Raw genomic sequence first — 17,397 nt, forward strand, 5'->3', positions numbered from 1 at the left:
AACATAGAATGCATACTTGGACCAAGGGCATTATTTCCTTCAGTCTCCCACTTGTCCTTAGGGACAAGTGTGCATTTCCTAATTCCTTTGTCGCTCGATGCTTGCTCTTGAACATAAGGTAAGAGTTGTCATCCTTATTATGTCCAGAGGTGTTCCTCGGTTTCAGAGTTAAACTGATCAAATAAACAGATAATCATAGCCTATGATTCATCCGAGCACGGCCATGCATTTCACAGTTTCTAGCTCTCCGAGTGACCTTGTACAACTTTTAAGCATCTCATCCCGATTTATGGGAGGACAATCCCAATCTTGCGATCTTGAGATTAGACTTCGTTTGATAGGTGATTACCTGAGCGTTGCCTTTATAGCCTCCTTTTACGGTGCGACGGTTGGTCAACGTCAAAGCAACCAGTTCTCAAACAAGTAATCTCAAATCACTCAGGTATTGAGGATTTAGTGTCTAATAATTTTAATGAAATTTACTTATGACAGATTTTCATCTCTTACAGTAAAGTTTCATAGGTCTTGTCCGATACTAGTCTTCCCAAAGTAAGTATCTATGCAAATGATTATGACATTGCCATGTCCACATAGTTCAAGAAACAGAACTACTAGTCATCTTGCATTCTAATCGTCTAACGTTTTCTATGCGTCCAATTTTATAGAAAACTCCGACTAGGGACCATTTTCAACCTTTGACATTCAAGTTCACTTGATAGACATTTCTTAGTCACAGGACTGGTCCTGACAGTCTATCTTGAATATATCGTAAAATTGAAGGGATTCATCATTTAATAAACCACAAATTAAATGGAAAAATGAATTCTTTTCATTTGTTGTGAATGATTAACCAATAATGTTTTACAAAGATTTAAACTCTAAAACTTTAAAACATTAAACAGGGATATCAAAGCCATTCTCCAATATGCTTGATTCCCATAGCTGCAGTGTGCGAGTTGTGCTTCGCCTGCGGCAGAGGTTTAGTCAATGGATCTGATATGTTGTCATCAGTTCCAATCTTGTTTATCTCGACTTCTTTTCTTTCAACGAACTCTCGTAGAAGGTGAAATCTACGAAGTACATGCTTGACTCTCTGGTGGTGTCTAGGCTCCTTTGCCTGTGCAATAGCTCTGTTATTATCACAATACAGGGCTATTGGTCCTTTAATGGAGGGGACTACACCAAGTTCACCTATGAACTTCCTTAGCCATATAGCTTCCTTTGCTGCTTCATGTGCAGCAATGTACTCCGCTTCAGTTGTAGAATCCGCAATGGTGCTTTGCTTAGCACTTTTCCAGCTTACTGCACCTCCATTGAGGCAGAAGACAAACCCAGACTGTGATCTGAAATCATCTTTGTCGGTTTGGAAACTTGCGTCTGTATAGCCTTTAGCAATTAATTCATCATCTCCACCATAGACCAGGAAGTCATCTTTGTGCCTTTTCAGGTACTTCAGAATATTCTTGGCAGCAGTCCAATGCGCCTCTCCTGGGTCTGACTGGTATCTGCTCGTAGCCTTGAGTGCGTACGCAACATCCGGGCGTGTACATATCATAGCATACATTATTGAACCAATAAATGATGCATATGGAATCCCATTCATTCGTCTACGCTCATCAAGTGTTTTTGGGCACTGAGTCTTGCTTAGAGTTATTCCATGAGACATGGGTAGGTAGCCTCGCTTGGAGTCTGCCATCTTGAACCTATCAAGCACCTTATTGATATAAGTGATTTGACTAAGTCCAATCATCCTTTTAGATCTATCTCTGTAAATCTTGATGCCCAATATGTACTGTGCTTCTCCTAGATCTTTCATCGAAAAACATTTCCCAAGCCAAATCTTGACAGAGTTCAACATAGGAATGTCATTTCCGATAAGTAATATGTCGTCGACATATAATACTAGGAAAGCAATTTTGCTCCCACTGACCTTCTTGTATACACAAGATTCGTCTGCGTTCTTGATGAAACCAAAGTCACTGACTGCTTCATCAAAACGTATATTCCAGCTCCTGGATGCCTGCTTCAATCTGTAGATTGACTTCTTTAGCTTGCATACCTTTTTAGCATTCTTTGGATCCTCAAAACCTTCATGCTGTGTCATAAACACAGTTTCTGTTAAAACGCCGTTTAAGAAAGCAGTTTTGACATCCATCTGCCATATTTCGTAATCGTAATATGCAGCGATTGCTAACATTATCCGAATAGACTTTAGCATTGCAACTGGTGAAAAAGTTTCATCGTAATCCACACCGTGGACTTGCCTGTAACCTTTTGCAACCAATCTAGCTTTGAAAACTTAAAGTTTCCCATCCTTGTCCTTTTTCAGTTTGAAAACCCATTTGCTTCCAATGGCTTGGTAGCCATCTGGCAAATCGACCAAATCCCATACTTGGTTTTCAGACATGGAGTCTAATTCAGATTGCATGGCTTCTTGCCATTGCTTGGAGCTAAGGCTCGTCATAGCTTGTTTGTAAGTCGCAGGTTCATCACTTTCAAGTAATAGAACATCATAGCTCTCGTTCGTCAAAATACCTAAGTACCTTTCCGGTTGAGATCTATATCTTTGCGATCTACGCGGGGTAACATTTCTAGATTGACCATGATTCTCACCAGATTCTTCTAAAGATCTCTGAGTTTCATCCTGAATGTCATCTTGAGCATTCTCTAGAGTTTGTTGTTCGACTCGAATTTCTTCGAGGTCTACTTTTCTCCCACTTGTCATTTTGGAAATGTGATCTTTCTCCAAAAAGACACCATCTTGAGAAACAAACACCTTGTTCTCAGATGTATTGTAGAAGTAATACCCCTTTGTTTCCTTTGGATAGCCCACAAGGATACATTTGTCAGATTTTGGATGAAGTTTGTCTGAAATAAATCGTTTGACGTATACTTCACATCCCCAAATCTTAAGAAAAGACACATTTGGAGGCTTTCCAAACCATAATTCATATGGATTCTTTTCGACAACTTTAGACGGAGCTCTATTTATAGTGAGTGCAGCTGTATTTAGTGCATGTCCCCAAAATTCTAATGGAAGTTTGGCCTGACCCATCATTGACCTGACCATGTCTAGCAAGGTTCTGTTCCTGCGTTCCGACACACCGTTCCATTGTGGTGTTCCAGGAGGATTCAATTCTGATAGAATTCCACATTCTTTCAGATGGTCATCAAATTCATAGCTCAGATATTCACCGCCTCTATCAGACCGCAGTGCCTTAATCTTCTTGCCTAATTGATTCTCTACTTCACTCTGAAATTCCTTGAATTTGTCAAAGGATTCAGACTTATGCTTCATTAGGTAGACATAACCATATCTACTGAAGTCATCAGTGAAAGTGATAAAGTAGCTGAAACCACCTCTAGCATTTGTACTCATTGGTCCACATACATCTGTATGGATTAAACCCAATAGTTCATTTGCTCTTTCTCCAACTTTAGAGAAAGGTTGCTTTGTCATTTTTCCAAGTAAACATGATTCGCATTTACCATAATCCTCTAAGTCAAATGGTTCTAGAATTCCTTCCTTTTGAAGTCTTTCTAAGCGTTTCAAGTTTATATGGCCTAATCGACAATGCCACAGATAGGTGAGATCTGAATCATCCTTTTTGGCCTTTTTGGTATTTATGTTATATACTGTTTGTCGTGATCTAATAAATAAAGTCCATTGACTAATCTAGCAGATCCATAAAACATCTCTTTAAAATAAAACGAACAACTATTGTCTTTTATTAAAAAGGAAAATCCCTTAGCATCTAAGCAAGAAACTGAAATGATGTTTTTAGTAAGACTTGGAACATGGAAACACTCTTCCAGTTCCAAAACTAGCCCGGAGGGCAACGATAAATAATAAGTTCCTACAGCTAATGCAGCAATCTGTGCTCCATTTCCCACTCGTAGGTCGACTTCACCCTTGCTTAACTTTCTACTTCTTCTTAGTCCCTGTGGATTGGAACATAAGTGTGAGCCACAACCTGTATCTAATACCCAAGAAGTTGAATTAGCAAGTATACAGTCTATAACGAAAATACCTGAAGATGGAACAACTGTTCCGTTCTTCTAATCTTCCTTTAGCTTCAAGCAATCTCTCTTCCAATGCCCCTTCTTCTTGCAGTAGAAGCATTCGGATTCAGAAGTGGGTTGACTGACCTTCCTCTTTACAGATTTGGCGCCAGTTTGCTTAGTTGGGCTGGCCTTGTTGCCACCTTTCTTAGCATTCCTCTTCTTTCCAGATTTCTTGAACTTGCCCCCACGCACCATAAGCACATCCTGCTTATCACTTTTGAGCGTCTTTTCAGCGGTCTTCAGCATACCGTGAAGCTCAGTGAGCGTTTTGTCCAGACTATTCATACTGTAGTTCAGTTTGAACTGATCATACCCGCTATGAAGAGAATGGAGGATGGTGTCTATAGCCATTTCCTGAGAAAATTGCTGATCCAGCCGACTCATATTCTCAATGAGTCCAATCATTTTGAGAACATGTGGACTTACGGGCTCGCCTTTCTTAAGCTTGGTCTCAAGAATTTGCCTATGAGTCTCGAATCTTTCGACTCGAGCCAGATCTTGGAACATGTTCTTCAACTCACTGAAGATTGTGAAAGCATCTGAGTTGATGAACGTTTTCTGCAGATCTGCACTCATGGTGGCGAGCATTAGACATTTCACATCCTTGTTGGCATCAATCCAACGATTGAGGGCTTCCTGAGTGACCCCGTCGCCTGCGGCTTCGGGCATCGCCTCTTCTAGGACATACTCCTTTTCTTCCTGCATAAGAACTATTTGCAAGTTCCTTTGCCAGTCAAGGAAGTTTTTCCCGCTCAACTTCTCCTTTTCGAGAATTGATCGAATGTTGAAAGAATTGTTGTTTGCCATATTTAAAACTACAATTGAAAAGAATAAACAAATAAATAACCATTCACAGTTTCTCTTAATAAACTTAAATTCTAGCATACATGCATAATTCAATGTTCATTAAGCATTTTATTCAAGTTATGTGTTCCGGCAGGTGTGAATAAAATGATTCCAAGATCCTAAAATCATTGAAGAACTAAGCACAGTTTGTCGACTTAGTCCTAAAATATCTTAGGTAAGCAAAAGCCTTTTGCTAATAGTCTAGAAACTATTCTTGGTTGATAGGTACGTCTAAGAACTTATTAGGTAAACCTATCGATTTTGCCACGACATAAAAGGACTCCTTACTTATATCGTTGAGTTTCACCAAAACTAACATGTACTCACAATTATTTGTGTACCTTGCCCCTTTAGGACCAATAAGTAACACCTCGCTGAGCGAAAACTATTACTAGATTGATGTAAAGGATATCCAAGCAAGTGTATATTTTGGCATGCCACCTTTTAACTCAATTTTTAAGTTTGGAACTTAAGGCTCTTACTATGTTGGTTAGATTTTAAGTGAACTAAAATCCTTAATCATGCAACATAATCAAGCTTTTGATCTCATGCATTTTAAGACATATTTAAAAGCAATAAATAACTTAAAACATGCATAAGATAAATGTGATCTAGTATGGCCCGACTTCATCTTGAAGCTTTAACTTGAAAGTCCGTCTTGAAAATCTCCGTGGGAGGCACCATTTTCTTCAAATAGGATAAGCTATAATTAAAACTAATTACAACTATTTGATGGTACGCAGACCATATTTGAATTGAAAAACAACTTTGGTACTTTAGACCAATTACATTCAAATTAATGGTACGCAGACCATATTTTCTATCCTATTTGGGCCATACTAGTCACTTCATAACCTGCAAAACAGTACATATACAATATATACCATTCACCCATTCATTATCATGAATGGCCCACATAGCTGGTTAGTAAAACACATTATGCATCACATAAACATTTGCAACAATTAATCAAGGGCACCAATAATCTATAAATTATTCAGTCCTTATTAATTCTAATGAAGTTGTTTTAACCTTAAGGATTTGTAGACCTAATCAAGAGTTTATGACTAAAAAGGGCTCCCACTTAAACCAATAAATTCATATGCTTTACTAATTTTAAACATAAAAATGTATTTCTAGTCTAACCGGAAACATACAAATTTAATTAAAATTTAATTAAAATTCAAAGCTCATATAAACACTAGTGGAAAAAATACCTGTTGAGGGGGGCATTTTGGGTTTATTGAGGCGAACAAGGCCCGCTGCGACAGACGTAGCTTCAACATCTCAGTGATCTGTTGAGGCGGGCTTTGTTCGCCTCAACAGGTGATCTGTTGTGGGGGGCTTTCAAAAGCCCGCCTCAACAACCTCTACAGATAAGCGAAAAATAAGGACCTGTTGTGGGGGGCTTTACAGAAGCCCGCCTCAACAGCCTCCTCTGTTGAGGCTCACTTCTTAAATGCCCCCCTCAACAGACCTGTATGAGGGCCCTATTGAGACGTTGCATAACCTTTGCCCGCCTCAATAGATGGCTAGAAAATTGCATTTTTGTATGATTTACTTTTTATTTCTTATGATTTGGGTCTTGATTAGTGCGAACAAAATATTTTTGGGAGGCAAAAAACTAGAAATACTAAACACGTCTCGTTATTATTATTCAAATAAGGAGTACAAGAGATATGAGTTTGTATACTATTACATTATACAAAATACTATCTTACAAAGTGAAATAAATCAAAGTACTGTAAGCAAATCTAAACTAAACAAATTGACGACATATGCTTTCCTGTCTTCCAACTAATTAATCTACCATCCATTACACACCTGCAAAAAAAAAAGCAAGACATCATCTAGTGAACAATAACAATAAAACGCAAAGCTTTGCCAGGTGGTCTGAAAGAGTTAAAATGATGCCATTACATGCTGATCCACTAGAAACAGATAATTTCATTCTAAATGCTAGAGTAAATAGTAATGGCTATCCGCCAACTAGTCTCCACTAGGTTTACATTACAAGATAAACAAAGAGCGCCTCTACAAGACTACAAAGAGTACAAACATATAAGACCTTTAGCACTGATCATCAGATGAATTGTCACAAATTACGGAAAGAAAAAGTATTTTCCATGTTCTTAGCAAAAAAGAAAGATAGCTCATACTGCAGGGCAGAATGAAATAAGGAAATTAGATTATACCTGGGAAAGAACCCAGCTAGTATTGTAATGTTTGGGCGGGAGTTTCTTATAGATATCCAATGCCTCCTGCAAAACCAGTAGGAATAATGAATTAAATAGCTATAAAAGGATTATAAGGCAACATAGTTCAAATAGATAAAACTATTGATGTCCTGAAGCAGGCATCTGTATTAAAAACACTATTTGCTTGGAAGCCAGATTTTGAGATATTACTTAAGTTATAACTAGACCTAAGCACATTTAATTACTGAACCCTCCCTGCCCTAAGTGGATCTAGGAATTATCAGCAACTAATTAGCGTAACTGCTCATCAATGTCCTGCTACTAGTGTTTAACAATTTTTGATACAATTTTATAATTTTTCTATGATGGTAGTCTTGTTTCCTTATCTAAAGCTTGATTAATATAAGGAGAACTAGACTATTACATTATAAATACATCTAGAGATATGCCACCGAGACAAAAGAATTGTATTTACCTTGTACTGTCCAATTAATTAGAACTGAAAAAGAAGCTACACATACACATAGAAAACCTAATTTCTCATACCCGTACAATGTACAATATTGTAACGAGTACGATTGATTATATTCATAGTTGTGCCTTCTAGCAGGCTTCTACGTGAGAGTTGATTCATCTAACGAGGACAATGGCATTGAGGATTGTTCTAATCTAGTCACCTTCCGACACAGAGCAGGTACAAAAGCACCAATCTGCTTTATGGGTGACAGTTGAAAGCAGCAAATACAAATCATAACCAACATATCTACAGCTACATGTAGTGCACACAACATTACCAATAAGAATAGCATCCAGTAAAAGTAATAAGTAAGTGTCAATCAAATTCAACTACTTTAGTAAGGCTTATAAAGAATTCAACCAGTTCATTAACGTTATACAGGAAATAAAGAGGATAAAAGGACTGTCAATTCGACATATATGAGCTCAACAACCAAAAACATTGAATGGACTCTAGTACATAACAACAGTATTAGATCTAAAATTCTAGATAACTGCATAACCTCAAGGAAATTCTCATACTAGAATGAAATACTCAAACAAACAGGCGTTCAATGAGGTAGCAAAACACAATTCAAGGGCACACTAATAAGAATTCATGCTAACAATACCAAATTTTATTTACAAGTTCTCAAATTTATATAAGCATTCTTCACAAAAAAAAAACAATCAATACTCATAATTAAGAATACAAAACCTAATAGAAAATTTCAGTTCACCAAACACGAATAGTTCATGTAGTATTCAAGAAAATGCCAAACAGACACTCCAGCGAAAAATTGAAAACGAACCCACAAAAATTCATACATTGATATTATCCGGAAAATTAATTAAAATAAAATAACCAATCTCTATTCCCCAAGAACAATAATTCAAAATTAACAGAAAAATTCAATCGAAACCCAGAAAAGTTAAACAAAAACCCATGAAATTTAAAGAAAAATCCAGATAGGAATCAAACATGGCCAGTAGATAAAATAACAGGGTCCTTCATAATTTCTTTAGAAATGGGGCAACGATATTCATCATGAACAATCAACTGATCAAACTGAACGAATTCAACACCCATAACATCAATTTTTCGCAATATCAGCATAAAATTAAGAAAAAAGAAAGCAGAAACGATAGATCTTTAGAGAAGAAGAGAGGTTATACCTGAATACCATGCTCGAGACAGTAAAGCTACCAGCAAGAATTTTCGACCTGGATACCAGCTTGACCGATGTGGATTGAAATGCACTCCCTCGTTTTCGCTTGAAATATCTAGATCTAACCCGAAGAAAAAAAGTTGAAAGAGGAGAGAGAAAGAAAACGAAATCGAGGGCGTTTATGAAGACACTTCTTTGAAATTATAGAGAATGAGGGAGAGGGAGAGAATATAGACCTTCCATGGAAAGGGAAAGGGGCGGATGGTTTGAGGGGTTTTGAACCGGGAGAGAGGAGAGGGGAGAGAAGAGAGAGAAATTAATCTTTCAGGCTAACCGAAGAAATGAGGAGGAGAGAGAAGTTAAAATTGGAGTATATGCGAGGATTATTTGTTGAAGCGAACATTTAATGCCCCCTTCAACAATTGCTATTGAAGCGAACAACAAAAATGTTCGCTTCAACAATCCTTTATAATATTTGACCCGCGTTGACCGATTGTTTGTTGAAGCGTATTTCTCTATGCCCCCTTCAATAAGGGGGCTGCAACAAATGTTTTTTCTACTAGTGAAATTTATAATTGAATCCAAAAAGTTTAATTTAATTTCAGTCGTATTTAAATTAATTCATGATTTTAATTTTAGTAAAATAATTAGAATAAATAAAATTTATTATAATTACAATATTCAAAATTAAAATCCAAGAAAATAATTTAAATTATTAATTTTAAAATTAATTAAAATTACGTAAACTGAAAATTTCAAATTATAATTTCAAAACGATCTAATCGCAACGCAACAATCCCACGCAACGCACGCCCACGGGCCACACGCACACAGCCATCGCTGGCCATGTGCGCGCAGCCCATGCGCTGCGTCGCATCGCTGCTGCTCACCATCGCAAGGCATCACGCGAGCTGGTGCTCGCTGCGCGCGCCAGCGCTCGACGCAACAAGCATGCTGCCGCAGCCCATCGCTGGGCGCAGCGCTCGTCGCACGTCGCAACAAGCAAGCTGCTCGCCATTGCTGGGCGCAGCGCTCGTCGCACGTCGCAACAAGCACGCTGCACGCCATCGATGGGCGCAGCGCTCGTCGCACGCACACTAGCGCTCGCTGCGCGCGAGGCTCCGCATGCTTACGCGAGGCAGTGCGCGCTGTGGCGTAGCTCGCTTGCTGCCCACACGCGACTGCTCGTGCCTTGCTCTCGCCCTCGCCCATTCGCCCATCGCACACAGCCCACGACACAAGGCAGGGCTGCTGCCTTGCGATCGTGCACCATGGCCTTGCTCTTTGCATTCGTACCGCATGGGCGACGAGCTCCCTTGCTCGTCGTCACATGCCCGCACTATACAACACCCCTTAAGGGTAACACGTAGCGTCCATTGCTTTGTGCATGCAAGTTATATGAGCGAATCGCATAAAAATTTAAAATTTATATTCAAAATTAATGACAAATTAATAAAAAATATTAATTTCATAATTTTAGGGCGAAAAATCGAAAATTTATTATTTAATTGATTTCCGATTAACATGGATTCAAGTCTAGGTCATAAAAATTTAAAATTTAACATAAATTTACAATTTTTATGGTGGTTTTTAAACATAGGTGTCTAATTAAATTATAACTAATTATGAAAATCAAATTAATTCTAAATTATTCAAATTTTCAACAAATTAATCATAATTACAAATTAGATTGCATAATTAACAAGGCTAGGCATTCAAACTTGTTAAACATATACAGTAGGTCAATACAAAAATTCAAGATTTATCAACAAGAATCGCAAATATTTAATTTAACATCTTAAATTTACGAAATTTTGCATTCGAAAAACTAAAACCTCCGAAAAGTCATAGTTAGGCTTCGAATTTGAGAATTCTGGGTTCGGCCGAAAAATAGTGTTTTTGTCAAAATTTTAGAATGCCTTTTACATGCGGAATTGACACAAAAATCACTCGATTTGGATGAGTAACGAAGAAACTGCCGAAAAACTGCGTACGTATAATTAAATAAACGCAATTTGCAATTAATTAACAATTACGAAAATTAATCACCCCTTTTAATTCTTGCAAATTTGTAATATTTAACCATGTTCATGCAATTTAGATTATGAAAATAATAAGAGGCTCGTGATACCACTGTTAGGTTATGATACATATGACAATTCATAAATCATGCGGAAAAACCATAAAGCCTGGAAAGCATATTATTTACACATAATCATTTAGCATAGTTTAGATGCATACACTTTGTTGCGTGCCTTCCCTAGCTGCGCCCGAACCGAATAAGAACAAGTCTTTAGGACTCCAAGTGTCGTCCCTCCGTAGATAGTCCACAGCACGTCCGGATCCGCCTTAAGCTTGACCAACTAGGATCGCCCTTAAAGTACTTAGAATTTTCGGCTAATGTAGGCAATTGTATGACTGAATTTTTGCTCTCAAAAATCACTTTGAATACTTGAATACTCTATACAAAATAATGACCCTAGGCCTTTATTTATAGAGGTATGGAAAGGGAATTGTAATCCTATTAGGATACGAATTAATTAAACTAGAATCCTAATAGAATTCTTATTTAATTAATTCATCCTTTTAGGTTTAGGAATTTAATCATATGTCCAAACCTGATAGCTTTAGGATTCGTATAGCACACAAACACACACACGCACGCATAGCAGCCCACGAGGGGCGCCATGCGCGCGCGCACAGCCCGCGAGTTCGCAGCCCATTGCCACGAGGCCCACACGCTGCCGCAGCGTTGGCGCGCGCTGGGCCTGCCTTGTGGTGGGCCTGGCGCAGCCTTGGCTGGTGCGTTGTGGCGCGCTGGCTTGCTGGGCGATGGCCCGGCTTCGTGCTGGGCCTTCGTCTGGCAGGCCTCGTCCGATGCTAATTCGTACGATACGCTTCCGATTAATTTCCCGATTCCGGAATTCATTTCCGATACGAACAATATTTAATATTTCCGATTCCGGAATTAATTTCCGTTTCGAACAAATATTTAATATTTCCGTTTCCGGAATTATTTTCCGATTCCGATAATATTTCCGATTCTGACAATATTTCCGTTTTCGGCAATATTTCCGATTCCGGCAATATTTCCATTTCTGATAATATTTTCGGTTACGTACCATGTTTCCGTTTCCGGCAACATCTACGACTTGGATAATATTTATATTTCCGATACGATCCATATTTCCGTTTCCGGCAATATCATCGTTTCTGGAGCATTCATTTCTTGCCTGTGACGATCTCAGCTCCCACTGAAACCAAGATCCATCGATTCCGAATATCCATAGATGGAGTATTTAATGCCATTAAATACTTGATCCGTTTACGTACTATTTGTGTGACCCTACGGGTTCAGTCAAGAGTAAGCTGTGGTTTAATATCATTAATTCCACTTGAACTGAAGCGGCCTCTAGCTAGGCATTCAGCTCACTTGATCTCACTGAATTATTAACTTGTTAATTAATACTGAACCGCACTTATTAGACTTAACATAGAATGCATACTTGGACCAAGGGCATTATTTCCTTCAGTCCTACTTTGAGAAGCTGTTTGAGCAAGTAGAAGAGCTTCGCTATACATACCTCCCGAGGGAGGAGAATCAATTCGCCAACGCACTAGCAAAGCTGGCTTCAATGATCAACATTCCAAATGGCAAGGCTGAAATGCCACTTAAAATTGAAACACGTCAAGAAGCAGCATATGTCCATGCTATTGACGACATCGAGTCTGACAGAGAGGAACCTTGGTTTACAGACATTCAAAGGTATTTGCAAAACTTTGAATATCCCCCGCACTTTTCAAGCAAGAGTCAAAGGGATTTACGACTACAATCAGCCAATTTCGTCATAGAAGGCGGCATTTTATACAAAAGGTCCCCTAGTGGCCCCAATCTCCGATGTGTCGATAGGCACGAAGCTCAAAGAGTCATGGACACCGTACATGCCGGAGTCTGTGGTACCCACATGAATGTGAAGATATTGGCCCTCAAAGTCATCAGGGCTCGATATTATTGGACTACCCTAGAACGGTATTGCTACTTCTTTGTCAAGAAATGTCCTACCTGCCAAAAATGTGCGAATCTGAAGCACATTCCCCCATTATTGCTATATTCTCAGTCATCACCATGGCCATACTCAGCTTGGGGTATCGACGTCATCGATAAAATCACTCCAACAGGCACCGAGGGTCATGAGTTCATACTCGTCGCCATCGACTATTTTACTAAGTGGGTCGAAGCCAGGTAATTCAAAGTGTTAGGTTCTAATAAAGTGGCCCAGTTCATATAAGAAAACATCATATGCAGATACGGAGTTCCTCACGAGTTCATTAGCGACCAGGGAACCCATTTTCAAGGAGAGTGTGAAGATCTATTCACCGAGTACAAAATTCAACATCACCGTTCTTCGCCTTACTCGCAAACTAATGGGGCAGTCGAAGCAGCCAACAAGAATGTCAAAACCATCATCATGAAAATGACAACCAATTACAAGGACTGGCCCCAGAAGCTGCACTTTGCATTGTGGGGGTATCGAACTTCGATTCGCACTTCAACTGGTGCAACGCCATTTTCATTAGTCTATGCAATGGAGGCAGTACAACCTATCGAGTTGGAGATACCTTCTCTAAGGATAGTCCTCGAAAGAAAAATCCCAGAAGCTGCATGGGTACAAGCAAGATATGATGAGCTAATCATGCTCGATGAGTGTCAGCTTCAAGCCGCTCACCATGTACAAGTCTATCAGCGCCGATTGGCCAGACATTTCAACAAGAGGGTCAGAACCCGAAACATCAAGGAAGGTGAGTTTGTCCTAAAAGCCCTTCGCAAAAGCGTCATGGACCCAAGGGGAAAACTTAAACCCAACTGGGCAGGACCATACATTGTCAAGAAAATCCTCTCTGGGGGAGCAGTCGAATTAACAGATGTCGACGGGATAGAGTTCGGATCCCTTAAAAACCTCGATCAACTCAAGAAGTTCTATGTCTAAGTTCTATGTTCAAAATTCAAAAGACAATTCAAAAAGTTCGGTAAGTTAGAACTACGTTCGGCCTGATTCCTTAACGGGACACGTAGGCAACCTCATTCTGAGGCCCGACCACTTTAATAAAAAAAAAAATCAAAATTTCCTCAATTAAGGGCATTCTAAAAATCAAATCAAAATTCAAAGTTCAATTGTTGTTGTTGTCTTTATTCCAAATGTGCAAATTCAAAACAAAGCATGTTCAAGCGGAATTTAACACAACTTTTTTATTTGGCTCTAAGGCCTTCAAAGCTAATTCAAGAACAAGGTTGGAATCAAGTGAAGCAAAGTTCAAAGCCTTTTCACTTCCACTAAACACATTTTCCAAACACATTCTTAAACACAATTCCTTTTAATACAACTTCAAACACATTTAGCCTACAAAGATCTAGGGTCGGGTGACTATGCTCTCGAGTTTTGGCACCTTGAGTACTATCCCCTGGCTCTTCCTGCAATCAATCATCAATCTTCCCCTTGCCCAAGCAGCGGGAGAAGGAACTTACTATTCTTCCAAAACGGAAGGATGACGAACCTCCTTTGGACTAAGAACGGTCAAGCACCGGATGGGCTACACTCCCATCACCTTCCTCATAATCAGTTGATGTAGGGCGTCTAGCTCTAGAACCTCAGACTCTAGCTGGTCGGGAGAGAGAAATGTCCCTTTGGCCTGGGCCTTTCATCCATACAATGTACCCCGCAGACAGAGTAACTGGCTTAGGAGGGTACTGAACACTCAAGAATGGTTTGGCGACCCAATACCACCTCCAAACTTCAAGTCGATCTGCATTCAGCACAACAGGTTTCAGATTCTCTTCAGCACAGTCCGGGATTTCTTGTTCAAGACATACTGTCTCATCACTCGAGCAGGCGAGTAGAGACCAACATTGTGAGGCTTGGCACCCTCAAAGCAGTAGAACCTGGGGCATGTCTCACAACAGCAATCCCCCACCAAGGAACTACCCACCTTATACAAGATTCAACTTCAGAGAGTGCACATCGCCACTCATCCAATGAAAGCCGACCATTCACCATGGGCCGCACAGTGAACCCTTTTCTATTATAGCTTTCCATGCTCTCCGGTGGTGCCACCAGTATGAGCCTCTCCATAAGCCAGACCTTGGGGAGTATACAAGAAAAGCAATTCAAAATTTAACATTCAAAATACAAGTACAAATTCAATATGCAAGAAAGCTCTAGATCCTTACTTGGAGTAATACCAGACTTCCCGACGGCAAAGAAGAGGGGTCCGATTTCAACATATCAAGGCCCATCAATGTCTCGCCAATCACGAGCGGCATTGGGTCCCGGCCACTAGCAAATTTCACTACAATCTCTATTAGGGAGGCATCGCCATTGCCAAACCCCTGCTTCAAAAAGAGGAAGCGAGCAAAGATACAAAAACTCAAGGCCATCAAGCGGAAAACCTTGGGAACATCAAGCCCAGCAAAATAGATAACAAGGAGGGACAAATCCACCCCTCTTCCATATACAACAACACTCAAAAGTGGGGGCCGGGCTTCAAGCCCAAATATCTTTCAAAGCCCAAGAAAAAGTGTTGTTCAACACTAGGCATGCATGGCTCCGGCATAATGGGCCACCCTATTATGGCACTAAACTCTTCAGGGAGGGGACATACCTCATTATTCCCAAAGAGGAAGACATGATGACTCCGATCCCAAGCCTCAAGAGCAGCAAGAATGAAGTGCACATCAAGCTTCACAAATCGGAAGGAGGCGAGCACCCTAAGATGCATGCCATCAAGCTCCCTTTTCTCCACCTTGCCTAGTGAACCAAACCAAGAGTTCAAGGCATTTTCAAAAGACATGGCCATTTTCTCTCTTTTCGTGAGGAAACTGTATGCAAAGAAAAGCAGGGAAGGATTGATGCAAAGTATGATCCGGAAAACTCCTTATTTATACAAAAACCAGCCCTCATGGTAGTACGCCGACACCAGGCGCCAAGGCCTGCGCCAAGCGCAAGGGTCTGCAACAAAGGACGAGGCCATCGTCCCCTCTATTATTCTGAGTATGCACTCTTTATTGGTTTGGACAACAAAGTGAAGCCTCTATTATTTAAGATTCCAAAGCCGCAAGCCGCGCAATTTCAAGCAGTCCGAGTCCTAAATCAGCGCTTCGGGCCGATTTCGGGTCAATCTGTTCAAAATTCAAGCATTCTAGTCCTAAATCGGCGTCCTAAGTCGAGTCTGCATATGCATAAGCAAAAGTTGAATATACTTTGACTTGCACTTTTTCTAACCAAAAAACCTCAGTCAAAGTGGGGGCTTATAGTGGGTATGTACACCCGAAAAAATGGGCAATTTTTTTTCAAGAGTATGCATAATGAAAAGTTGAATATACTTTGACTTGCGCTCTTTCTAACCAAAAAAACTCAGTCAAAGTGGGGGCTTATAGTGGGTATGTACACCCGAAAAAATGGGCAAATTTTTGCAAAATTTTCATGCATGCATATAGCTACAAATTTCAAAAGCACACACAACGCATACAAAATTCAAATTTTCAGCCATATAAGATTCAAAACTTCCAAACCTTGCAAAACTCAAGTACAAAACCATACAAAAGTTCCAAAATTCAAATTCAAACCATACAAAAATCCAATTCAAACCATATCAAATTCAAATTTCCAAGTTACAAAATACAATCCATACAAAAATCCAACCAAGGCAAGCTGGAACTCGCTACCATGCAGGATTAGCCCGAGTCATCACCAACCGTAATGTCAACCACAGGCTCCTTGTTCCTGTTTCGGCTCCTATAGCGCTCCAGATCTCGGTCCATCTCTGTCCCAGGGGTACCAGGCTCCTGCTCCAAAATACGAAGAGTATCGGGAGAACGATAAGTTCCCTGCTGAGGGGAAGGATACTGATAAGGCTGCGACATCGCCATGAACTGGCGCTGCGCCTCTGTGAGGGGTTCGAAAAAGCGCGAGGCTAATGCGTGACCTTGTCCCTCGTGGGTGTGACGATTATTTTTGTTCAATCAAGTGTAATTGGATTTCCTATGAGTATACACCCAATTGACTAGTAATATAGGAGTAGTCATTCAGTTTTTAACAACAATGAGAAAAAATGACAAAACCCGGTTATCGTGACATAAAGGGAGTGCAATTATGTTTGACCACGACGGCCGTAGGTTCCCTTGTGATCCCTGGTGTGGGGATCTCTCAATATACACCCGCAAGGTAGAGATTGAGGGTTCGGGGGACTGTAACTACCGAGAGGAGTAATTCGCTCGTCGATAACTCCAGAGGCAGGATATCCTTACTAGCTCAGCATAAATAATTGAAGGGACATGCGTTAACAATTAAACTAATCTTAATTGATTTTAGCAATATACAACATATAATACTAATTCGATCGTGATTATCTGATTTAAATAGAATTAAGGGACCTAGCATGATAATCCGATTTCCCAAAAATATTATATTTGTTAGGCGTGATAGAACAATCATATTAGGTTAGTTTAACAGTTCATAAAAAGGGCGAGGAAAGCAGTTAAATCATCGAAAAGGGACACATTACGACGCACCCTTGAGAGGTGCGTCACGGTTCTCAGAAAACTAACCACTTTGACTTTGCTATTTCTC

The sequence above is a fragment of the Spinacia oleracea genome, chromosome 6 (genome assembly GCF_020520425.1).
Source record: "Spinacia oleracea cultivar Varoflay chromosome 6, BTI_SOV_V1, whole genome shotgun sequence".
Classification (NCBI taxonomy): domain Eukaryota; kingdom Viridiplantae; phylum Streptophyta; class Magnoliopsida; order Caryophyllales; family Amaranthaceae; genus Spinacia; species Spinacia oleracea.